Source organism: Pteronotus mesoamericanus, unplaced genomic scaffold (assembly GCF_021234165.1).
Source record: "Pteronotus mesoamericanus isolate MK-2021 breed Mesoamerican mustached bat unplaced genomic scaffold, CSHL_Meso_final contig_100, whole genome shotgun sequence".
NCBI classification, from domain to species: domain Eukaryota; kingdom Metazoa; phylum Chordata; class Mammalia; order Chiroptera; family Mormoopidae; genus Pteronotus; species Pteronotus mesoamericanus.
Genome location: NW_026554999.1, coordinates 17,028,403 through 17,055,275, shown reverse-complemented (window position 1 = coordinate 17,055,275; position 26,873 = coordinate 17,028,403). Strand labels below are relative to the sequence as shown.

At 40.1% G+C, this 26,873-nt stretch overlaps 1 protein-coding gene across 3 annotated transcripts in view; it reads right to left on the bottom strand.

Moving 5' to 3' along the window:
* The window catches only part of BBS4 (Bardet-Biedl syndrome 4), a 68,233-nt gene that overhangs the window by 25,984 nt on the left and 15,376 nt on the right, over positions 1–26,873 (bottom strand). The gene's annotated exons all lie outside the window — the stretch shown is intronic.

Below are 26,873 nucleotides of genomic sequence, written 5' to 3'. Positions count from 1 at the left end.
AGATCCAGCAGAGGCAGCCACCAATCATGTATCACTTTGAAGCTCTTGACAAGTAGCCCAGGGCTGGTCACAGGCAGCACTGGACATTGACATGCACCAAAGGCCCTCCCAAGGGCCCCTAAACCAACACACTCAATGGCAGGCTTTAGAACACATCAAAACACAACTGTATGAGCTCCACAGGTGACATACCAAAAATGAGATCTCGGCAGGCACCAGAATCTGCCGAGGTGAATTCCACTTTGTAAGGTCAGCCCTGACATAGGAGCTTGTACACTGCACTGGGAGTCAGCCCTCACAGTCACCCAGCCTAAGAGTCAACCCCACCCATGGAGAGGCCAACAAATCAAAACTCAACTACAATAGGAGGACTCACATAACCAACACAAGGGACATTCCTGGGGCACCCAGCTCAGGTAATCAAGTAGATTTGCCACTGTGTCCCAGCGGACACCTATTATATAAGGCCACCCTACCAAGTCTGGGAGACACAGCTTATCTATAGCAGAAATAAACACAGAGAGGCAGCCAAAATGGGGAAACAAAGAAACATGCTACAAATGAAAGAACAAGAAAAATCTCTAGAAAAAGAACTAAATGAAATGAAGGCAAGCGATCTACCCGATACAGAGTTCAAAACAATGGTTATAAATGTAACAGAGGGGTCAGGCCAAACTGCCAAGAGAAGACTGAGGGCAGGGAAAAACCTTGAGGTGAAATTGACAGCTAGGACCAGCTCGCCCTCCCTGTGAAGGGAGGGGCCTCTGGAGAAGGGAGCTTGTACAGAGCATGCGTGACTGGAGTCTTTGCCCCCTTGTTAAACATGGCAGCTGGCAGAAGGGCAAAGGCAAACATGGCCAACACTGGTGCTCATTGGTTGGAAAGCTGGACACTCCCACTGGCTCACGGTACACAATGGATTCTGGGAGGGGACTTTTAAAATGGAGTGCACCCAGCAGCATGATGTCTGTTGCCTCCTTCCCCTCCTCAGCTAGGCTGGCTGGCTTCAGGCAGCCTGAGTTACGGTACTTTTAGGAGTGGGAAAAGGGATTTCAGGAACATTCTTAAACAGGCAGAGGGTAGCAGGGCTGCTTGTCTTTGGGTATTTTAAAGAAAGTGGGCCCTGAGGCAGAAACCTGCCACTATTCCAAAACTATATAACCTTTAAATAAACAACTTTCCTTTTCACCAAACTCCTGTCTCTAGAGTTATGCCTCTAGACAGCGAGAAATAGAATGTCAGTGACTGCTCTGGAACAGCACAAGCCTGTCCAGCAATAATAATGGTGACCACGGCAGGATGGTAAATTGCTCATGGCAGATCAATGCCCACTTAGGAGTGGGAGAGTGGGACTGTGGAGTTTCCTAGTCTCTGAGAATTTCTCCACATGCCTCTCTTCAAGGTGTTGGCCACCTAAACACACCTGGCAGGTGAAAAGGAAATGGGTCTGAGAAAGGGCCGGAAAGTGGGGTCCATGTGAGGATTGCTTTTCGCAATTCAGGCCAGTGAATATCACCAGGTCGCTGCTATAAGGAGGGGAGTGTTCAGTTCAACACAGGAAAGATGGAGTCTGTGGGTGGTGTGGGAGAGGGACTCATCACCCAGAAGGACATGCTACCATTTCCTGACGGAAGTGAAAAAGAGACAAGGTCGTGAGATGCCAAGGGGAGCTCCAGGCTGCCTCAGGGCCAGGAAGGAGGGTGACGGTGTAAGGGCCCAGAACCCCCTCAGGGCCCTGCTGCTGGGGGACCCAGAGAGGTCCCCTTTTCCCAGAACGGGTAGACTGAAGCCTCAAGAGTGCAGGCAATCTTCCCTGACTCTCCTCCTCACTCCGGGCTCCTAGCACTGGCACCAGTCGCCCACCCCACCCCTCACCTTTCCTCCTAGTAGAGAACATAGCTGTTAAAACCGTCTCAGAGAAACGCGTGCAGAAGGCCAGGGTATGCCGGCCTGGCTCAATCATTTTTTTCATAACCTGCTTAGAGTAAGATAATTTTGATTATTGTTCTGTGTTTTATAATGAATAAACTCTATTAAGTGTTAAAAAAAAATTCACTGGTGATATTCACTGTGTGGGGACTATGGTTTGTGAGATCGGTTAGCTAAAGATTTGCTTGTGAGTACTCTTAGGAATAATGGAGTACTGGATGCCAGTTTTGTTTACATGTTCTTGGCTTTCTTGGATTTTTCTGGTCATAGTCTTGGGCCTGTTGTACATCCAGGCCAATAAGGGCAGTTCTGTACTGGCTCCTCAAGGGAGCCCACTGGGTAGGATTTTGGTGGACTGGAGCATGTACTGCTATTACCCAATGTCCAACGAGGTATTATTGATTTATTATTGTAATTCTGTGTGGCCTATGTGTGTTTTGGATTGTGGGGAAAGAGAGCCCGTGTATGGTTCCCTAAGTTACTGTAGCATCATGCTCCTGAAACAGTATTGCCAACGGTTAGGCAAAATGGGATGAATTCTGTTATGTCAATGCATTTGTCATTGCATAATAGGGTTTTTCCAGGGACAGAGAACTGCTTGATGGCACAAAGAAGGAAAATAGCCTCAAAACACATCCCTGAAAGTAAGACAGAGTAAGAAAAGGAGAATGCGGAAATAAGTCTCATTAATGTCCTGAATCTAGGGGAATCAGGATTGGCGACAGGAGGAGCTTCTTTACCACCACCCTCTGTGAGAGCTACTCCTAGAGTGGAGCACACAGAGCCAATGGCTCCACTCCTGTATGACAAGGGACAGATATCTCCCTCAAAAACCCGTCAGGGCACCCAATTTGGCCAGGGAGCCTTCCTATCCAGAGCAAGGCAGTTTCCTTTGAGGCAGTACCCTATAGGTGGAATATCTCAGGAAGGCCAACCCACTGGCTACTGTTGGGCCCACACTCCATTCTCCACTTCAGACTTACTGAATTGGAGGAATTCCAACCCCTCATATAGGGAGGATCCTCAGAGAATTGCAGATCTTATCACCTCCATTTTTGCCACTCATCATCCAAACTGAGATGTACAGACTCTCCTAAACATCTTGTTAACTGCAAATGAGAGATGACTGGTTATAAATAAGGAAGATGAAGAGGCCCAGTGTCTCCATCAAGAGAATACCAAGGGTACCCCCAACCCAGCTGGGGCAATTCCCTTGACAGAGCCTGACTAGAACACCAATGGCGGGGGCCTAGCTTTCCTGCAACATTATAGAAAGTACATACTGGAAGGGTTTAAGAAAGAGGTGTCTAAACAAAGGAACCTGAATATGATAGAAGCCCTTCAACAAAAACAAAATGAGGACACTTCTGAATTTTTAGAAAGGATCCTATGGCAAGCACGCTGACACTGACCCGTAGGCACCAGAAAATGTGTGGACGGTGAACATGACCTTTATTGGGCAAAGTGCCTCAAATATTAGAGGGAAACTCCAGAGGTTAGATGGGGCATTGAGAATGAATCCCTCTCAGCTGGTACACACAGCCTTTAAAGTCTACAACGCTCATGAAGCAAAGAAGATAAAGCAGGCAACAGTGTTCATAGGAACAGAGTGGTGAGAACGAAAGAAGAGGTGGGACCCTAAAGGGGAAAAGAGAGGTCCGCTAGGCTCCAACCAATGTGACTGTTGCAAGGAGGAGGGCCACTGGAGAAAGGAGTGCCCAAAACTCCAAAGGGAAAGTACAGATGAAAAACCTTACCAAAAAATACTAAAAAGGTGAGAGGAGTCTGATGACGAATGAGGAGGCCTAGGGGCTCCATTGGACATCTCCCAACCTATTACTATTTTCCCACAGAAGCCCCAGGTACAGTTGATAGTGGGGAACAAGCCAGTTGATTTCCCTGTAGATACAGAAGCTACCTATTTGGTGCTATATACAAAATTAACTAAGGAAAGTTCAGATGAAGTAACAGTTACTGGGGTGACTGGACAATTACAAAAACAGGCGTTCCTTCAACCCCTAGAATGCCAGCTTGGGGATCCAAGGATTGTATATAGTTTTCTCTACATGACAGACTGTCCCATTCCATTTCTTGGTCAAGATTTACTTTGCAAACTGCATGCACAAATAACTTTTTCTCATGAAAGCCGCAGTTATGTAGAGAGGTCCCACTGGAACATGCTCTGCAGCTCCGGGTGCTCCTGACTTGCCCAGAATGTCCCGGAGGTGAACTATTCCCACCTGAGATCTGTGAACAGGTCGATCAAACCATTTGGGCTGATGGAACCCCAGGTAAAGCAGTTAATGTACAACCCATAAAATCAACCTAAAAGGAGAGACACAGATCCCATGGAAAAAACAGTATCCCCTTCATAAAGGAGGCTTTAGAGGGGATTCAACTGATACTGCAGAAGTTCTTAAAATTGGGACTAATTTAGTCATGCCAGTCTCCCTATAACACTCTCATTTTGCCAGCCAAAAAGCCTCACTCTGATGAATATCAATTTGTACAGGATCTTAGGGCCATAAATGACATTGTTCAGGACATTCATCCTATGGTCCTCAACCCCTATACTCTGTTGACCATGGTGCCCAGAAAAAGCAAATGGTTTTCAGTCTTAGATTTGAAGGATGCATTTTTCTGCATCCCAATAGACAAAAAAGGCTCAACTACTGTTCGCCTTTGAATGGCAGGATGCAGGAAAAAAAATGTCATGCTCCAATACTGCTGGACTTTGCTGCCACAAGGATTTAATAACTCCCCCACTGTATATGGCGAAGTATTAGCCAAGGTCTTAAGGGATAGTCAACTGAGATCAGGAGTTCTTCTGCAATATGTAGATAACATACTGATAATTAGCAATACCTACGAGGACTGTTTGTTCAACACCGTCATAGTTCTAAATCATTTGGCAAAGAGGGGATATAAGATGTCACCTCACAAGGCCCAGATTTGCAAACAGGAGGTGACATACCTGGAATTTCAGCTGAAATGGTACTGGGAGCTTGATGGCACATAGAAAGCAAGCCATTGCTACACTAAAAATCCCAGAGAACCAAAAGCAGCTTCATGGGTTCTTAGGAATTGCAGAGTTCTGCCAAATTTGGATTCCAAAATTTGGACTTAGAGCAAAACCACTGTATGATTCTTTTAAAGAACTGAACTCTGAGCCTTTTGAACGGACAAGGGATTGTGCGGTAGCATTTGATACCTTGAAGGAAAAGTTAGTTTCAGCTTCCACACTAGGATTGCCCAATTTACAGAAGCCTTTCAAATCGTACATTCATGAAAGGCATAGGATTGAACTGGGGTTACTAACCTAAACTCTGGGAAATAAACTCAGACCCATAGCCTAACTCTCAAAGTTGGATCATATGACAAAGGGATAGCCACCATGCCTCTTGGCAGTAGCAGCTACCTGTGACATCTTACAGGAAGCTGACAGTTCACTTTGGGACAGCCCATTATATATGGTTACTGGTACCACACCAGGTCCTACCTCTGTTGGAACAGAAAGGAGGGTACTGGCTGATGGAAGGGTGCATGGGAAAATACCAGGCCATTCTGTTGGAACACCAAAATGTTACCTTACAGACTACCACAACTTTGACTCCAGCCACTCCACTCCCAAACACAAAGGGAATCTCAGCCCTCCAGCATGACTGCTTGGAAATTACTGACCAAGTTTTTTCTAGCAGGCCAGATATACTGAACCAACTGCTGATGGCACCAGACTGGGAGCCAATGAGGAGTCAGATACACAGAAGTCAGTGTAGACAAAGTAATAGGTGCCAAAGCCCAAGCCCTTGCGCCAGGAACCTCAGCACAGAAGCCTGAAATGATAGCCCTCATAAGAGCTTTAGTGTTGTCCCAGAGAAAGAAGGGTAACATCTACATGGCCTCCAAATATGCCTTCATGGTAGCTCATGCCCATAGAGGAATATAGAAAGAGAGAGGGCTCTTAACCTCAGGGAACAAGGATGTTAAACTTGCAGAAGAGGTTTTACAATTGCTAGAGGCAGTGAATCTACCAGACCAAGTTGCTGTAAAGCACTGCTGAGGACACTGAAGGGATGGTTCCCAAATGAGGCAGGGAAACAAAACTTCTGATAAACCATCAAGACAAACAGGTGAAAGGCTACCATGCTTAGGGGTTTGGATCCCCTGCTTGGACTTGTCAAATTTTAAACCTAATTACACAGAACAAGATGAAGAACAGGCCCATGAATGGCGATTCACTAGCACTGATCCCAGTTCCGTATGGAAGATCAACACCCATAGTATGATCTTACTCCCCGAGGCTCTAGTGTATCCCATCCTCAAACACCTACATGAAGGGACCAATTATGGAAGGGATGCTTTGACGGACTGCATTAGGTCACATCTGAAAGGACTTCATTTGCATGGAACCATTCGGAGGATCACCCCAGCCTGTCAGATACACGCCAGAAACAATCCAAAGACAGTGTGTGTCCCAGCAGAAAAAGCAAATATAATATAATGGTTATGCCCATTTGAGGACTGGCAAGTAGACTTTACACAGATGCCTAAAATCAGAGGGAATTTCAATTTTTTATTAGTTTTTGTGGACACTTTTTCTGGATGGATAGAGGCATACCCCACTAGAACTGAGAAGGCAACTGAGGTAGCAAAACTTCTACTTAAAGAAATAATTCCTAGGTTTGGACTTCCTCACAGCATTCAGAGAAACAATAGCCCATTGTTCACTTTGGAGATAACCCAGAAGGCTGGACAGGCACCACAAATACAATGGAAAGTACACTCATCTTGGAGGCCTCATCTACGGGAAAGATGAGAAAATCACACAATAAAGAACACCCTGGCAAAATATGCCAGTAAATGCATTTGAAATGGGACCAGGCACTCCCTATTGCTTTGTTCTAGATTAGGTTATCACCTAGAAGTGGGCTTAAGTTAAATCCTTTTGAAACAATTTATGAGATACTCTTCCAAATGTGTTTTAGGAACACCCCAATCTGTGCAACATTTAGGGCAAACACTAAGCATTCCACACACCTTTGCTCATTGCAGGTCTGCCTACCCATCTGATAAGCCCTTACACCCATTCCAGCCAGGGGACTGAGTCTTACTGAAAACTTGGAAGACTCAAGGACCTGAACAACACCTAGCTTAGCAATGAACTGGTCCCTATAACATGCAACTGACAACACACTCTTCTCTAGAGCTCATGGGAATTAAGCCTTGGGTCCACCACACACGGATAAAACAGGCACCACCTGAGGATTCAAACACTGCTGCTATGGTTGATGCTCAAACGGAAAGCCTGATCTGTGCTCTGAAGGAGGTTTGAAATTTCTCTTCCGGAAGAAGACAGCTGGGCCCAATGCAAAGTGACACTGTTCCTTTACTTTATTTAGGTGTTTGCAAATTTAGGGCCTTTTGGCTGCTTGATACTGAGTTAGGGTATGGTCCATCCCATTGTTAAAAATAACAAGGATTGAAAGTGAGTTATGGTTATTTCAGAATAAGTATAGAAAGTTATGAGAGTTCTAACTTAAAATGAAAGGAACCTCAGTTCTTGATTACAGTTATTCTTTGCTTGCTTTCTGATCCCGTGGGGACTAGGGGGAACTTAGCTGTTTTGTTTAAACCAGGAATCCTCTGTCTCTGCCATTTGGGCTTTATGCCATTTGGACCTCATAAAGGTCGTTTGCAGTAGCAGTTGGGGCAAATAACATCTCTGCCATTGGGGCTTCATGCCATTTAGAGCTCGTAATGATCATTTGCGGTACAAGTTGGGGTAAGATAACATCTCTGCTATTTGGGCTTCTTGCCATATGGACCTCAGGGAGGTTGTCTGTGAGAATGGTTAGTGGGATCAGTTGGTGTGAGACAACATTCTAAGGCTAGTTTTCTAGTCCTTTCCCCACTCTTCCTGAAACTCTGTTCTTGCTTTGGGTTTATGTTTCAAAAAGAAATTGAGGTCTCTAAAGGTTAAAACTTCACATCAAGTTGGAAAGTAAAGTAACAAAAGATATAAGCCATAGAAATAATTGTGAATTCAGTGCAGTTAACTGTCCTCAAGATTTGTTTTCACTTAGAAGATGAACTAGTTTACATGAAGGATTTGTCAAATTGTCACTACTTGATATCATTCCAGCAAAGGCTTTGCAGTTGAATGTCTTCTCAAAAAACAGCCTTGTGGACTCAGAGATGGTATAGGCCCCAACTGAGAAGCCAACCTGCATTGCCATCCTAAGGCTCAACAGTTTGGCTGGACTAAGTGGTTGAGTTAGTCAAGTATGGGGCAGGCTATGGCTTTGCTCAAAGCTGCTTTCCTTTTCTGCCATAAGGGTTTGGACAGAAAGGGTCCAGATGTGTTAAAGGGGGGATTCTCAGAACATTCCCCTCAGCCCAAGTTAAGTATAGTAGGCAAAAGGGCTTTGGATAGGTGTGACACATCTTGTACACCTTTCTTTAAGGAAGCCATCTTTCTTAATGTGGGACATTGTAAAATTCATCTCCAACTTTGCTCTTCAGTTGTTATGATTCTGATTGTGCCTTCTAACCCTCTTGCAAAATCTGTCACCTCCAGAATGCAACCAGATGCAAACTTGTGCAGCAGTGCCATCCTTTAGACATTGCACATGCCACTTTCCAAGGAGAGCCAACTGACTTGGATGCTGCAAGACACTTCTCCTCACCTGAAGGCCAGTCATTCTAGAACCTCTTCTGTTAGGGATCTCTGGACCAGGGAATAGGTAGGACTATACCCATAGCCAGCAGAAAGTAGTTCCAGAGGACTGAGACCCTCGCCCATGTCTTTATAAGATTATAAAGTCCAAAGAGGGTTAAAGACGGGGACTGTAACAGAGGGGTCAGGCAAGCTGCCAAGAGAAGGCAGGGGGCAGGAAGAAAACCCCAAGGTGGAACTGAAGGTTAGAAGTGACTTGCCCTCACTGTGAAGGGAGAAGCCACTGGAGAAAGGAGATTGCTTGAAGCAGCTGAGCAACTTGTGACTCAACAGAAGGGAGCTTGTACAGAGCATGCATGACTGGAGACTTTGCCCCCTTCATAAACATGGCAGCCAGAAGAGGTGCAAAAGCCAATATGGCCAACACTGGCCCTCATTATATGGAAAACTGGACATTCTCACTAGCTTCCAGCACATGTGGAATTTTGGTAGAGAGAGATTTAAAACAGAGCACACCAAGAAGCTTGAGGTCTGTTGGCTCTTTCCCCTCCCCTGGCTAGGCTGGTTGGCTGCAGAGAGCCTGAGTTACAGTACTTTTAGGAGTGGGGAAAGGGATTTCAGGTGCATTCTTGAATGGGCAGAGGGTGGCAGGGCTGAATGTCCTTGGGTATTTTAAAGGGAGTGGGGCCCTGAGGCAGAAACCAGCCACTATTCCAAAACTATATAACCTTTAAATAAACAACCTCTTTCCTTTTCACCAAACTCCTGTCTCCAGAGTTATGTCTCTAGACAATGAGCAATAGAACCTCACTGACTGCTTGGGAACAGCATGAGGTTTTCCAGTAACAAAAATGGTAACCCATAAGCAGAGTGCAAGACTGACAGTAGCAGGCCCTGAATCTCTCCCACACACAGGCCCATCAGTGGAGCACAGGTCTGTCAGACTAAAATATTAGTTTCAAGGGTTTAATAGTGGGAGAAAAACTAAACAGGACCAAAGTTTAAGCACATTCTGCTTACAGCAAGCTTAATTCAACAACCTGAGGCATGTTTTAGAGAAACGGGATATTTGTCTGGTCCAATGACCTTGGTGATAAAACTAAATGGGACCAAAGTTATGTGCCTCCTTGTAATTATGACAAGTTTAATTCAACAACCTGAAGCATGTTTCAGAGAACAGGGATATTTGCCTGGTAATGACCTTGGTGATAAACTAAATGGAAGCAAGGTTTATGTGCTGTCTTCTTACATGCTGGCAAGCTTATTAATTCAAGAGCCTGAGGCATATGTTTCAGAGAACAGTGATATCTGTCTTGTCCAATGACCTTTGTGATAATAGTACTATAAAATATTTTTGTTACAGATTTTTGTTCTTGTGTTACTTTCAGTTCTTAAATCTATGTAGTAGTTGTAATACAAATATTTAAATAGCTATTTTTGATGTCATACTCTGACCTTCTCCTCCCTTACCATTGTTACCCAGATATTTAAAAAATTAAAGATTCCTTTCCACCAAATTCTGCTTCCAGAGTTTTTTTCCTATTGGCAGGAGTGGTAGGACCCATACTGTTTGGGTTTGCAACAATAATAGAAAAAACAATGGTTATAAGGAAGCTCAACAAACTCAGTGAGAACTTCAAAAGCATAAAAAGGACATAGAAACCATAAAAAAGAACCAGTTAGAAATAAAGAATACAATCTCATAAATGAAGAATACAATATAAGAAATCAACAGCAGACTAGATAAAGTAGAGGGCTGAATTGGTGATTTAGAAGACAAGATAGCAGACAACACCCAATCAGAGCAGCAAAAATAAAGAAGTTTTAGGGTTTACATCTGAACTAATATAATATTGTATGTCAACTGCAATTAAAAAATGAAAATTACTTTAGCTCCAACCAGTATGGCTCAGTTTGTTGTGCGTCATTCCATGAACTGAAAGAACACCAATTCAGTGCTTAGTCAGGTCACATGCCTACGTTGCAGGATCAGTTCTCAGATCATGTTCAAGAAGCAACCAATCGATATTTCTCTCTCATACTGATGAGAGTTTCTCTCCCTCTCTTTCTGCCTCCTTTACCCTCTCTCTCAAAATAAATAAACTCTTTTAAAAATATGACTTTTTAAAAAAAGAACAAAACTGGAGGACTCACACTACCTGATTTAAAAACTTGCAAAGCTACAGCAATAAATACAGTGTGGTATTGGTGTAAAGACAGACATACAGACCAATGGAATAGAACAGAAATCCCAGAAATAAATTCTCACATGATTTTTGACAAGAGTGCTGTTGAGAAGAGACTGTTCCATGATGTGACCACTGTCTGTTCTACAAGCTGAACTCGGGCCTGAATGGTGGCTGCTTTCTGCAAATATCTGAGACTGTCTGGACATAACCTATGTTCATTCTAACATAAATCAGCACTCCTCCCTTTCCTCCTGCTACATGGTGGTTTCTGGAACACAATGTGCACCTGACCTGGTCAACCATGTGAAGTATTTTCCCATACCTGATAGCATTGGTACTTTGACTATTGGTATTTGCAGCGATTCCACCGAACCCCTTTACCCTTTATAATCCTTTGGTGCCTACTAAGTGCCAGAGAAATATCCACTTCATCTTGCAGCCACTTAAGACATACCTCATATGTATATTTCCCTTAATAAACTCTATTATTTGCCAGGAAAAGAATTTTTAACAAATGAGATCGTTTTAATGGACTTCTGGGACAATATAAAGCATAACAATATCCCAATCACTGGAGTACCAAAAGGAGAAGAGAGAGTGTAAGGGTTTGAGAACCTATTTAAAGAAATAATGACTGAAAAACTTCCCTAACCTGGTGAAAAAAAAAAAAGACACGCAAGTCCAAGAAGCACAGACAGGCCCACACTAAGACACATCATGACTGTAATAGCAAAGGTTAAAGACAAAGAAAGAGGCCTGGCTGGTATGACTCAGTGGATTGAGTGCCAACCTCTGAACCAAAGAGTCATTGGTTCAATTCCCAGTCAGGACACATGCCTGTATTGCAGGTCAGGTCCCAAGTGGGGGCCATGTGAGAGGCAACCACACGTTGTTTCTCTTCCTCTTTTCTTCCCTTCCTCTCTCCCTAAAAGAAAAGAAAAAAAGCCACCTCCAAATATGCTACTACTTTGGTACAAAAATTATTTTAAAAAATTAAAAACGACAAAGAAAGAATCTTAAAAGCAGCAAGAGAAAGATAGTAACTTATAAGGCAGCTCCTATAAGACTTCTAGCTGATTTCTTAATAGAAACATTTCAACCAGAAGAAAATTGCACAAAATATTGAAATGATAAAAAGAAAGGACATACAACCAAGACTACTCTACTCAGCAAGGCTATCAGTTAAAATTGAAGGAGACTTTCCAGTCAAGATTTTGGCATAGGTAAACACAGCTTGCCTCTATGTACAACCGTATCAAAATTACAGCTCAGAACCATCAGAAATCATGTTGAATGCAACTCTGACAACTACAGAATTAAAGAAACCACTTTTATCCAGACTGGTCAGAGAGGTAGAGACATGAAACTGCTGGTCCCATAACCAAATGTCATGGATAAAAATTCAGGAGGGATATTTCAGGAGCGAGGAGTCCCAGCCACACTCCAGGCACCTTGGCCCAGGGTTCCAGTTCCAGGAAGCTAAGTCACCATATCTTCTGGGGGCAAAAACCAGTGCGAACTGAGTTGATGGAAGAAAATTCTGGAGTCCCAAGCAGTTCCCCTTAAAGAATCCACATGTGGACTTACTCAGACTCACTCCCTCTGAGTTCCAGCAGCAGGGTGGCAGCTTGAAAGGCATCAGTGGCATATAGGGAGGAACTGAATAGTTGAGCATCAAGGCAAGAGTTGGAAGAGAGCTCTCTCCCAACAGAAAGGTGCACCCTCCCACACAGAGCCACAGAGCCCATAGGTGGGTCCCCCATCTGAGACTCCATCAAACTGGCTAACACTGTTGGCCTCATCCTAGAGATCATCTGATACTCCATCTCACCCAAACTATGGGGCCCACAACACTGTTAACTGTGATGTATCCATATGAATGGCTGGTTTTGGCTCATGCTTCACAAGTTCCTAAACCCTTTCATCAAACAACAACTGGCCCCAGTAAGCCTGCTAGCCACATACCCCTTGCTAAGTGGTCCAAGGCCAGACACTAGGAGCAGCCAGCCTAGATTCACAGCTTGTGCTGCACAGGATTTTCCAAGCCCAGCACAAGTGGTCACCATCTCAGACTGCTTCACAGCTCACGAAGGGTGGCCCCGGGAAGAACACAGGTGGGAGCTGACCATGGCCTACACCACCAGGGAAAATGCAAAATCTGCATGCCCAGTGAAGACTTCAACAACATATAAAAGATCCAGTCAAAAACGAAGGATACACTAATTGAAATAAGAACAATTTACAGGGACACAACAGTTGAGTGGATGAAGCCGAAAATCTAATCAATGATTTGCCATGGAACAACTTCAAGCACTCCAACACTTACATCATAGGAGTGCCAAAAGAGGAAGAGAAACAGGAAGAAATTGGAACTCTACTTGAAAAAATAATTAAAGAAAACTTCCCTAATTTGGTGAAGGAAACAGACATGCAAGTCCAGGAAGCACAGAGTCCCAAACAAGATGGATGCCAAGAGGCCCACTCTAAGACACATAGTAATTAAAATGCTATTGGTTAAATATAAAGAGAGAATCTTAAAAGCAGCAAGGGAAAATAAGTTAGTTATCTGCAGGGGAGTTCCCATAAGACTGTCAACAGATTTCTCAAAAGAAACTTTGCAGGCTAGAAGGAATTGGGCAGAAATTTTCAGTCATAAAAAGCAGGAACCAACAGGAATATTGCTCTACCCAGCAAAGATATCATTTATAATCAAAGGGCAGATAAAAGAGCTTCCTGGACAAGAAAAAAAACTAAAGGAGCTCATCAGCACCAAACAATTATTATATGAAATGTTAAAGGTATGTATTTTTGGTCAAGATGGCAGCTTAGGCATACATGGCACACAAAATTATAACTAAAATATAGAACAACCATCACTCAGAACTGTCAGCAATAGAGTTGAATGGAAGTCTGACAGCTACAGATATTAAGAATCCACATCCAGCCAGCCAGCCAGCCAGCCTGGAAAGAGAGGTGTAGACGTGGCATGGGCTGGTCCCACACCCATGTGTGGTGGATAAAAATTCAGTAAGGACATCTTGGGAGTGAGGAGTCTCAGACCCACACCAAGACCCTCAGGCCAGGGTTCTAGTGCCAGGAAGATAAGTCCCCACAACTTTTGGCTACAAAAACCAGTGAGGATTGAGTCAGGGGAAGGAATTGCTAGAGCACCAAGCAGTTCCTCCTAAAGAGCCCACATACAGAATCACCTACTCAGACTCACTCTCCTTGATCTCTAGCACCAGAGTAACATCTTGAAAGGCACCAATGGTATACAAGGAGAAACTGAACTGTCTAGTATCAAGGTGAGTAGAGGCCATTTTCCCTCTCCTAAAATCTCCCCTCACAGAGCCAGTAAGCTGGTGCCATATCTGAGACTCCATCAACTGGGCTAATACCGATAGACTCACCTTGGAGATCCCCAGAGACTCTGCTCCATCCAACTTACAGGCCCAACCAAGCTGCTTTTCCATATGAATGGCTGGACTTAACTCAAGCTTCAAAACTTCCTAAACCCTAGCAAACAAGCAACAGTTGGCTTCAATTAGACACAGGCCCGGCACTAGCAGTAGCCAGCTTAGAATCACAGCTTGGTTCTCCTGGGAATCTCCAAGCCCAGTACAAGTAGCAGCCACCTCAGATAGCTTTATAACTCAGGCAGAGTGACCTGGGCAAAACACATGTTGGAGCTGACCTTGGCCTGCACCACCCTGGAAACCCCAGTGCCAGTGCACCCAGTAAACAGCTACAGACCATGTTAGAACACCACCACCCTGCCCCTGCACAGTTGATCCTGCACATAAGGTGGATATTGGTGGACAGTGGTCAGAGCCAGCCCTTGCAGCTGACTGGCCTGGGTAAATCCCTCCTATGTCTGGCACATGCCTGGGTTGTAGGCCAGAAACACCTACATAATGGAGTGCATTACATTCATGAATTTAAAAACTTAATATTGTTAAGATGTCAATTCTCCCCAAACTGATCTACAGCTTCAGTTCAATTGTTATCCAATGTTCAGAGGATGTATTCTAGAAATCAATAAGCTGATTCCAAAACGTATGAGGTAGCCCTGTATTGCTATGAATTTTCCTCTTAGGACTGCTTTCACTGTGTCCCGTAGGTTTTGGGTTGCTGTGTGTTTGTTTTCTTCTGTCTCATTGATGTCACTGTTGATCCATTCATTGTTTAATAACATGTTATTTAGTAAAATGTTTGTGTCCTTTTCAGTTTTTTTCTTGTAATTATTTTCTGGTTTTATACTGTTGTGGTTAGAGATGCTTGATATGATTTCATTCTTCTTCAATTTATTGTGACTTGTTTTGTGGCCCAACATGTGGTCTATCCTAGAATATGCTCCATTTGCACTTTAAAAAAAATGTATATTCTGACGGTTGGGCTGAAATGCTCTGAATATATCAATTAAATCCATCTGATTTAGTGTGTCATTTAAGACTGCTATTTTCTTGTTGATTTTCTGTAGGGAAGACCTAGCCATTGATGTCAATGTTGTGTTAAAAAACCCTACTAAGACTGTATTATTGTTGATCTCTCCTTTTATGTCCATCAGTGTTTTGCTTTATATACTTAGGTATACTTACGTCGGGTGCATAAATGTTTACAAATTAGATCAATCCCTTTATCATTATGTAATGTCCTCTTTCTCTCTTATTAAAGTTTTTGTTTTAAGTCTATTTTGTATGATATAACCTTTCTTCATTTCCATTTTGCATGGTATATCCTTTTCCATCTCTCTACTTTCAGTCTGTGTGTCTTTCCATCTGAAGTGGGTCTCTTGTAGACAGTATACGTATGGGTCTTGTTTTCTAATCCATTCAGGTACCCAATGTCTTTTTTTAATTTTTGTTCTATTACAGTGGTCCCAATTTTCCCACATTGCTCTCCACTGCCCTGACCAACCCCCGGCTCACACAGTCAATCCCCACCCTTGTTGTCCATGTCCATGGGTCATTTATACTTGTTCTTTAAATAGGTCTTTCCCCTTCTTTCCTCCCTTATCCCAGTCTCCCTTCCCCCTGGTCCCTGTCAGTCTGTTCCTTGTTTCCATGCCTCTGGTTTTCTTTTGCTCATTTGTTTGTTTTGTTCATTCATTTCTACCTATAGGTGAGATCATGTGGTCTTTGTCTTTCGCCACCTGGCTTATTTCATTTGGCATAATATTGTCCAGTTCCATCTATGCTGTCGTGAAAGGTAGGAGTTCCTTCTTTCTTTCTGCTGTATAGTATTCCATTGTGTAAATATACCACAGTTTTTTGATCCACTCATTTACTGGTGGGCATGTAGGCTGTCTCCAGCACATGGCAAATGCTGCTATGAACACTGGGGTGCATAGGTTCTTTTGAATTGGTGTTTCAGGGTCCTTAGGGTATAACACCAACAGTGGAATCACTGGTTTAACCTTTTTACATTTAAGGTGATTACTGATAGGTATGTATTTATTGCCATTTTATTCTTTATAACAGTCCTACCTCAAGAAATAAACAAAAATATCAAATAAACAGTCTAGCCTTACACATAAAAGACTTAGAAAAAGAGCATGAAACAAAGCCCAAAGTAAGAAGAAGAAAGGAAGTAATAAAGAGCAGAAATAAATGGCATAGAGACTAAAAAAATAAACAAAAGATCAATGAAATCAAGAGATGGTACTTGGAAAAGGTGAACAAGATGGACAAACATTTAACAAGACTCATCAACAAAAAAAGACAGGACCCAGGCAAAGAGGAGAAGTAGCAATTGACACCAAAGAAAAAAAAGAATTGTAAGAAAATATTACAACTATATGCCAATAATAGGGACAGCCTGAACAAAATGGATAAATTCCTACAAACATACAATCTTCCAAAAATGAATCTGGAAGACTCATAAAACCTAACTATATGGATTACAAATAATAAAATTAAATAGGTAGTTTAAAAAACTTCCAACAAACAAGTCCTAGACTGGATGGCTTCACAGTTGAAGTTTATCATTCAAAGAAGAACTAACACCTGTCCTTCTGAAACTATTCCAAAAAGTTCATGAGGAGGGAGGACTCCCAGGCTCATTTTACAAAGCAAGCATTATCCCAATTTCAAAACCAGATAAAGGTACTACAAAGAAAGAAAATTATAGGCAAATAACCCTGATGAACATAGATGCTAAAACCCTCAACAAAATTTTAGCAAACTGGATTCAGCAATACATTAAAAACACCACACACCATGATCAAAAGGGATTTATTTCAGGGAGGAGAGGATGGTGCCACATTTGCAAATCATTAAACACGATACACCACATACACCAAGGAAGGATAAAAATCACATGATCATATCAATAGGTGCAGAATAAGCACTTGATAAAATCCAGTACTCTTTTATGATAAAAATTCTCAGAAAAGTGGGAATAGAGGGAACATAATAAAGGCCATACATGACAAACCCACAGCTAACACTTTATTTATTGTGGAAAAACAGAAAGTTTTTTCTTAACATTAGGAAGAAGACAGGGATGTCTGCTTTCACCACCCTTCTTCAACACAGTACTGGAAGTCCTAGCCACAGCTATTAGATAAGAGGAAAAAATAAAAGCATCAAAATTGGAAAGGAATAAGTAGAGCTCTCATTACTTGCAGATGACATAATTCCATATATAGAAAACCCTAAGGACTCCATAAAAAACCACTAAAACTGATAAATGAATTTAGTAAAGTAACAGAATAAAAATAAACATTCAGAAATCAGTTGCATTTTTATACCAATAATAAAACATCAGAAAGGTAAACTACAAACACAATCTATTTACAATTGTACCCCACAAAAAATTTGTAGAAATACCTTTAACCAAGAAGGTAAAAGATCTGTACTCGGAACACTACAAGGCACTGAAGATAAAAATCAAATAAGATACAAATAAGTGGAAGCATATGCCATATTCAAGGATAGGAAGAATTAACATCATTAAAATGTCCATATTAATCAAAGCAATCTATAGATTCACCTCAATTCCCAACAAAATACCAACAGTGTATGTCATAGAACTAGAACAACTAATCTAAAAATTTATATGGAACTACAAAAGACCAAATAGCCTCAGCAATCTAGAGAATGAAGAACAAAGCTGGAGGTTTTATGATACCTGATATCAAATTATACTACAAGGACACAGTAATGAAAACAGGATGGTTTTGCACACCAACAATGAAATATCAGAATCAGAAATCAGGAAAAGAATCCCATTTGCTATAGCAACAAGAAAAATAAAGTACCTAATAATAAACTTAACCAAGGAGGTAAAAGACCTGTACTCAGAAGACTACACAACAATGAAGAAAGATATTAAGGAAGACATAAATAAATGGAAGCATATACCATGTTCCTGGATTGGAAGAATTAACATCATCACGATGTCCATGCTGCCCAAAGCAATTTATACATTCAACACAATCCCTATTAAAATACCAATGATGTATTTCACAAATATATAACAAACATTTCAAAAACTTATGTGGAACTACAAATGACCCCGAATAACTGCAGCAATTTTTAAAAAGAACAAAGTAGGAGGGATCACAATACCTGACATCAAACTATATTGCAAGGCCACTGTAATCAAAACAGTCTGGTACTGGCATAAGAACAGACATATAGATCAATGGAACAGAATAGAGAGTCCAGAAATAAACTCACATCTCTATGGTCAATTAATATTCAACAAAGGGGACAAAAGCATAAAATGGAGTAAAAAGAGCCTCTTCAATAAATGATGTTGGGAGATCTTCACAGCTACATGCAAAAAAATGAAATTCGACCACCAACTTACACCATACACAAAAAACAACTGGAGATGGATAAAAGACTTAAATGTAAGTCACGGCACCATAAAAGTCCTAGAGGAGAACACAGGCAGGGAACTCTCAGATATCCCACACAGCAATATTTTCACCAATATGTCCCCTAGAGCAAGGGACATAAAGGAAAGAATAAACAAATGGGACTTCATTAAAGTAAGAAGCTTCTGCACAGCTAAAGAAAACATCAGAAAAATGAAAAGGTATCCAACAGTATGGGAAAATATATTTGCCAATGATAACTTGGACAAGGGTTTGATCTCCAAAATACATAAAGAACTCACACGACTCCACTCCAGGAAGACAATCCAATTAGAAAATGGGCAAAGGACCTGAATAGATACTTCTCCAAGGAGGACATACACAGGGCCCAGGGACATATGAAAGGATGCTCAGCATCACTAGCCATTAGAGAAATGCAATTTAAAACCACAGTGAGATACCACTTCACACCGGTCAGAATGGCAATCATAAACAAATCAACAAACAAGAAGTGCTGGAGAAAAGGGAACCCTAGTACACTGTTGGTGCGAATGCAGACTGCTGCAGCCACTGTGAAAAACAGTGTGGAATTTCCTCAAAAAGCTAAAAATGGAACTGCTTTTTGACCCAGAAATTACAGTGCTGGGATTATATCCTAAGAACCCCGAAACACCAATTGAAGAGAATCTATTCACCACAATGTTCATAGCAGCACCATTTACAATAGCCTAGAAGCAACCTAAGTGCCCATCAATAAATGAGTAGATCAAAAAGCTATGGTACATTTACACAATGTAATACTACACAGCAGAAAGAAAGAAAGAGCTACTGCCCTTCGCCATAGCATGGATGGACCTGGAGAGCATTATACTAGGCGAAATATGCCAGGGGGTGAAAGACAAATACCATATCATCTCACCTATAAGTGGAACCTAATCCACAAAACAAACAAGAAAAATATAACCAACAACATTGGAAGAAAAAACAAACTAGCTGTAACGAGAGGGAAGGAAGCAGCAGAGTAACAGGTAAGAGAAGGGGAAGGGTCAAGCCAAGGAACATGTATAAAGAACCCATGGACAAAGCCAATGTAGGAAAGGATTTAGGGTGGGAGGTAGCAGTGCGTGTGGAAGGTGAAAGTGGTGGCGGGAAAACGGAGACAAATGTATTCGAAGAATAACAAAAACCTTTTTTTTTAATTACTAAAAAAAATAGAGAGCCTGGAAATAAACCCACAACTATATAGTCAATTAATATATGGCAAAGAAGGCAAGAACATACAATGGTGTAAAGACAGCCTATTCAATAAATGGAGGAGAATAGTAGAAAGAACGGGAAGGGACTAGACAAAGATGTATGAATGACCCACAGACATGGACAACAGTTTGGGAATTGACTGTGGGAGCAGGGGTTGGGTTGGGACGGGTGAAGGAAGACAAAAGGGGAAAAAATTGAGACAAGTGTAACAGAATAAACATCATTTTTAAAAAATAAATAAATAAATGATTTTGGCGAAAATTGCAGAGGTACGTGCAAAAAAATGAAACTAGACCACCTCCTGATACCTTATACAAGAATAAAATCAAAATGGATTAAAGATTTAAATGTAAGATTCAAAACAATAAAACTTTTAGAAGAAAACAAGCAGTAAAATCCTGGATATTCCTCATAGCAATATTTTTTTGGATATATCTCCTTGGGAAAGGGAAATAAGAGAAAAAATAAACAAATGGGATTACATCAAACCAAAAAGTTTTTGCACAGCAAAGGAAACCATCAAACAAACTAGACAAACTATTAAATGGGAGAACCTATTCACCAATGATAATACATATGATAAAGGGTTATTATCCAAAATTTATTTAAAAAACTTATATTACTCAACACCAAAGAAACAAACAATCCAATTTAAAAATGGGCAGAGGATCTGAATAGGTACTTCTCCAAAGAGAACATACAGATGGCGAAGAGATGCTAAATGTCACTAATTGTCAGAGAAGTGTCGATTAAAACCACAATAAGATATTACCTCACACCTGTAAGAAAGGCTATCATCAATAAATCAATAAACAACAAGTGTTGGCAAGGATGTGGAGAAAAGGGAACCCTCATGCATTGTTAATGGGAGTATAGATTCGTACAGCCAATATGGAAACTAGGATGGACTTTACTCAAAAGATTAAAAATAGTCCTGCCTTACAGCCAAGTGATTGCACTTTTGGGGATATATCCAAAGGCAGTCGAAACCCTAATTCAAAAGAATGCATGCACTCCTATGTTTATTGCAGAGTTATTTATAATAACCAACATATGGAAGCAACCCAAGTGTTCTTTAATAGATGAGTAGATTAAAAAAAAAAAGCTGTAGTATATACATATACAATGGAATATTACTCAGCCATAAAAAATGAAATCTTACCATTTGCAACAGCAAGGATGGACCTAGAGGATATTATGCTCAATGAAATAAGTTCGTCAGAGAAAGACTAATACCATGTGATTTCACTTATATGTGGAATCTAAAGAACAATATAAATGTACAAACAAAACTGAAACAGACTCATAGGTACAGAGAGAGAACTAGTGGTTGTCAGAGGGTTAGAGGGATTTGGGACACTGGGTAAAAGAGGTGAAGGGACTAAGAAGCACAAATTGGCAGCTATAAAACAGTCACAAGGAAGCAAAGCATAGGAAATATAATTATTAATATTGTGATAATTGTGTATGGTGCCAGTTGAGGTACTGGAAAATTGTGGGGGACACTATGCAAAGTATATGATTTTGTGAGCACTAGCTGTACACCCAAATCCAATACATAATAAAAAAAAATACAAAAGAAAAAAGAAAAGAAAAGAAACCAGAGCAGCCAAAGCAATTTTTAAAACAGCTAAGTTGGAGGGCTAACAATACCTGATTTAAAGACTTACTTAGCTATGGTAATCAGTGGCCTATTGACAAATAGAAAAAAATATAGATAAGTAGAAGATAATACAGATCGCAGAAATAAATCCACAATGATATGGTCAACTGACTTTCAACAAAGGTACAAAGCAAAATCAATGAAGAAGAGATCTTTCAATAAATGCTGAAAGAGTTGGATATCCATATGTCCCTCAGTCTATACTCTCAATCTATACTCTGCACTATATACAAAAATTAACTCAAAATGGATCATGTACACAAATATAAAACACAAAAGTATAAAACTTCTAGAAGAAACCACAGTAGAATAGCTTTGTGACCTTGAGTTAGGCAAACACTAAAAGCATGATTCATTAAAAAAAAAAAAAAGAAAAGATAAATTGGACTTCAACAAAATTAAAAATACCTGTTCTTCAAAAGACATTCTTAAAAATGTTAAAAGACAAGCCTCAGCCTGAGAGAAAACATGATAAACACATCTTGTTTCCAGAATATATAAAACTCTGAACATTTAATAATGAGGAAAGAGAGAACACATTTTTTAATGAGCATATTATTTATATACTTCACCAAAGAAAATATAGGGATTGTGGATAAACACATGAAAAGATATTCAATATCAGCAGTCATTAGGAAAATGCAAACTAAAACAACAATGAGGTACCACTGATTATTTACTAGAAAGGCTTTTAAAAAACTGAAAATACCAAGTGCTGACATGAATGTGGAATAACTAGAGCTTTCATACTTTGCAGAAGGAAATATAACTACTTTGGAAAACATTTTGACAATTTCTAATAAAGTTAAAAATATACTCACAATACTATCCAGCAATTCCCACTCCAAGGTACTTACACAAATGAAATGAAAATTTCACACAAAACCATCCAGCCAAAAAACAAAAAACAAAAAAACTCAACCAGAAAACTTTATCTGGTGAATGGATGAATAAATTGTGTGGAAAGATTTTAATATTACTCATCAATTTAAAAAACTCAGACATACAACAACATAGATAACTCAAAAACATTATGCTGAATGAAAAAAAAAAAGGACACTCAAGATTTACATAATGTATGGCTCCATTTCTATGACATTCTGGGAGAGGTAACACTATAAGAAGAAGAAAAAAAGATTAACGGTTGCAAGCAATAGGAAGTGGAAGAAGTGGTTTCTACAAAGTCAAAATGAGTTTTGGAAAGTGATTAAGCTGCTCTATGTTGATTGTGGTGGTAGTTACATGATCATTTTCCTTTGTCAAAATTCCCAGAACTCTATACTAAAAAAAGTGAATTTTAAAGTACGTAAACTATACATCAATTACCGTGCAAATACTAGTCAAAACAAAACTGGAAAAACTACATTATTATCAAACAAGGAATAATATCAGGAATAGGCGAGGAACATTACATAATGATAAAAGGGTCAATTCACCAAGAAGTCAAATAATCCTAAACGTATATGCATCCATCAACAGATCTTCAAAATATACAAAGTAAAATTTGATAGAACTGAAAGTAGAAGACAAATCCATAATTACATTTGCATACTTCCATACTCCTCTCATTAGCGATATCAGCATTTACTATTAGTAAGGATATTAATAACTATATCAGTAAGTACACAAAAGAACAACACTCTCAAACAACTGGACTTAATTGACATTTACAGACTACACCATTCAACAGGGGCAGAATACACATTCACGGTACATTGAACATTCTCCAACACAGCCCACATTCAGGGCCATAAAACAAACTACAGAAAGTATGTTTTAAACCCTAGCCAGTGTGGCTCAGTTGGTTGCCAGAAGGTTGCCAGTTAGATTCTGGTTAGTGCACATGCCTAGTTTGTGGTTTCAGCCCCTGATCATGGCGTGTACTAAAGGCAACAAATCAATGTTTCTCACCCTCTCTTTCTCCCTCCATTCCCATCTTTCTATAAGAATAAAAATATCTTTAAAAAAAATTAAGTATGTTCTCTAACCATAATAGAATTAAACTAGAAACCAGTAACAAAAGATACTTGGAAACATCTCCAAATATACGGACATTAATCAATGCTTTTCTTAATAGTGTATGGTCAAAGGGGAGCACAAAGGAAATTTTTAAATATTAAGAACTATATATTTAATTTATAAGACAATCAAGGAAATGTGAACAATGACAATTTGGTGATATTAAAAAGTTATTCTTAATTTAAAAATAAAGAGTTGTGCATTGGACAGTGTGGCTGTTGGTTGGAACATTGCCCTGTAACCAAAGGGTGAAGGGTCAATTCTGGACAGGGCACATACTTAGGTTGCAGGTTTGATCCCTGGCCTGGGGATGTATGTTCCCCGGTCCAGGTGCATACAGGAGACAACCAATCAATGCTTCTCTCTCACATCAATGTCTCTCTGTCTCCCTTCCTCTCTCTCCAAAAAGCAATTAAAAAATGTCCTCAGGTTAGCATAAAAATAAAAAAAGAGTTGTATAAAAGTTAAAACATAACACGTGAAATGTGTATGAACCAGGTGATCGGTGTTTAGAGGGACGTATAAAATACTAAGTGTTTACAACAGAAAAAAAAGAAAGATCTCAAATCAATGATCTAAGTTTCTACCTTAAGAAACTGAATAAAGGAGAGCAAATTAAATACAAGAAAAAATTAGATAAGAGCAGAAACCAATGAAATTTAAATAGAAAAGCAAAAGAGGGGAAAAATAAAATCAAAAGCTAGTTCTTTGAATAGATCAATGAAATGTATAAACCTTCCACCAGACTAATCAAGAAAAAGAGAAGACAAAAATCACCTAAAGCAATAATAGAGGGACACCATTACACATCCTACAGATACTAAAAGGAAAATAAAGGAGTACTGTAAACATAATGCCAATAAATCTGATAACTGAGATGAAACTGACAAATTTCTTTGAAAGAAAAACATTATCAAAGCTCTCTCTAAAGAAGTATATAACCTTAAGAGTCTCACATATATTAAAGAAATTGACTTTGTACTTAAAAACTTTCCAACCAACAAAACTCCAGGTCTAGATTGCTTCATGGTCACATTCTAGCAAACATTTAAGAAAGAAATTAACACCAAGCCCTGACTGGTGTAGCTCAGTTGGTTGGGCATCACCTGGCAGAGGGAAAGGGGGCAGGCTGATTCCTCTGGGTTGCAGCTTGGTCTCCAGTCAGGGTATCTGAGATGCAACTGATCAAGGTTTCTTCACACATTGGTGTTTCTTTCCCTCTCCTTCTCCCCCGCTTACCAACTCTCTTCAAAAATAAATAATAAAGAAAAAAAGAAAGGAAAGAAAGGAAAGAAAGAAAGAAAGAACACCTATTCTATACAAAATCTTCCAGGAAATAGAAGAGGCAATAGTTCCCCACTTGTTCGAGGCCAGCAAAGCCCTGACACCAGAGACAAAGTATCACAAAAGAAGAAAACTATAGGCCAATATCCTTTATGAACATAAATGCAAAAGTCCTTAACAAAATATTAGCAATTTAGTCCTGGCTGGTATGGCTCAGTGGATTGAGCACCAGCCTGTGAGCCAAAAGTTCCCTGGTTTGCTTCCCAGTCAGGGCACATGCCTGGGCTGCAGGCCAGCTCCCCAGTTGAGGACGTATGAGAGCCAACTGATCGACGCTTCTCTCACACATTGATGTTTCTCTCCCACCCTTCTTCTTTCTCTAAAAATAAATAAAATCTAAAAAAATATATTAGCAAACTGGATCAAGCCACATATAAAAAAGGTTAATACATCATGACCATGTGAGATTTATCCCAGGAATGCAAGGATGACACAACATTCCAAAACTCAATGTAATCCACTGTATTGATAGATAAAATTAGGGGTTATGAAAGCCAGAAATTAAGTGCAGATTAAGAGCATGTTATATCTTCAGTATTTTAGTGGACTGTGTCACCACCTTGCATAACTCCACAGGCAAATCATTCTTATTGCAGTCATTGTATTTTACACGAATGGTACTCCTGCCACTGTGCAATACAGTTGTACTGCAAACGTATAAAATGAGTGCCCAAAAGGCAATGCAACCTTGAGCTGGGCTAACAGAAATAAAAGATCCAGATGAAGAGATTTTATCTTCTAGATGTTCCACATGGCCCTATTCCCATTGTACCTGAAATACTCAGTGTAGTCCTGATTTCTTTACTTCCAAGAGGGCCAACACATTTCATCACAGGACCAAAGCAATAATAGCAAGGATTTCTAAACATCTCATGTGAAGATTGTAGAAGAAACTGAAAGTGTTTAACCTTCAAAAGAAACAACCTAGGAAGCATACACTGCACTTTAATTATTTGCTTACAGTCTATATACCCGGAAGACTGTCAGCTCCCTGAGGGCAGAAGCCATGCCCTATTTATTTTTATATTCCAAACACCTATCACTGGTTCTGGAACCTGGCAAGTACTCATATTTATGAGGGGTTCAATAACAAGAAAGTTTAAACTTTAATAACAGAAATAGAAAAGTGGTTGCTCTGCAGTGGGGGAAGGGAGAAAGAACTGATTCCAATGAGGGGTTCAATAACAAGAAAGTTTAAACTTTAATAACAGAAATAGAAAAGTGGTTGCTCTGCAGTGGGGGAAGGGAGAAAGAACTGATTCCAAGGGGCACTAAAACACTGTTAAATTTTATAGCATAACATATAAATGTGTCCTTTTTCCTCATAGCTATAAACTTTGTAATCTCATTAGCCTGTATTGGGCACAGGCCAATTCTTGATTGGTGTGTACTAAATACAGTTCTCCTGGTCTGGCAATCAATGGAACCTCTGTGTTTGACTCTGATGGAAGTGTGGAAAGAATATTGGAGATACATTCCCAACACCCACTAGCCCCACCTAACTAGTCAAATCACCATGGTAATTAAATGAAGTGACAGATATCACAGAAAGATGATTCTCATGCCCAGAAATGGTATAAAAAATATTAGCAATTATGTTAAAAATTGGCAGAATTATGTCTAAATTTCACAAATAATCTAAATTACAGATGTACTGATTTTTCAGTGAAAGATGTGTTCTTAAAAAACTCTTTGAAAAGAAATTCCTGAGAGGTGATCATATTTTCCTACAACTTGCATTATAATTTTAAATAGTAACAGAAATGCCCCAAGTAAACTAAACAATTTATTAACAGAATCAACTTTAAACTCTTAGCAGACAACAAGAAAGCACATGCTGCAAAGGAAGTATAGCCTGATGACTATACTCAGATGTGCAGAAAAGAGTAACACATAAGACTGTGACTAGGACATACTCCTTCCTCTCAGCCTTGGTTTCCTTATCTAGAAAAAAATGAATAAATAATAAAA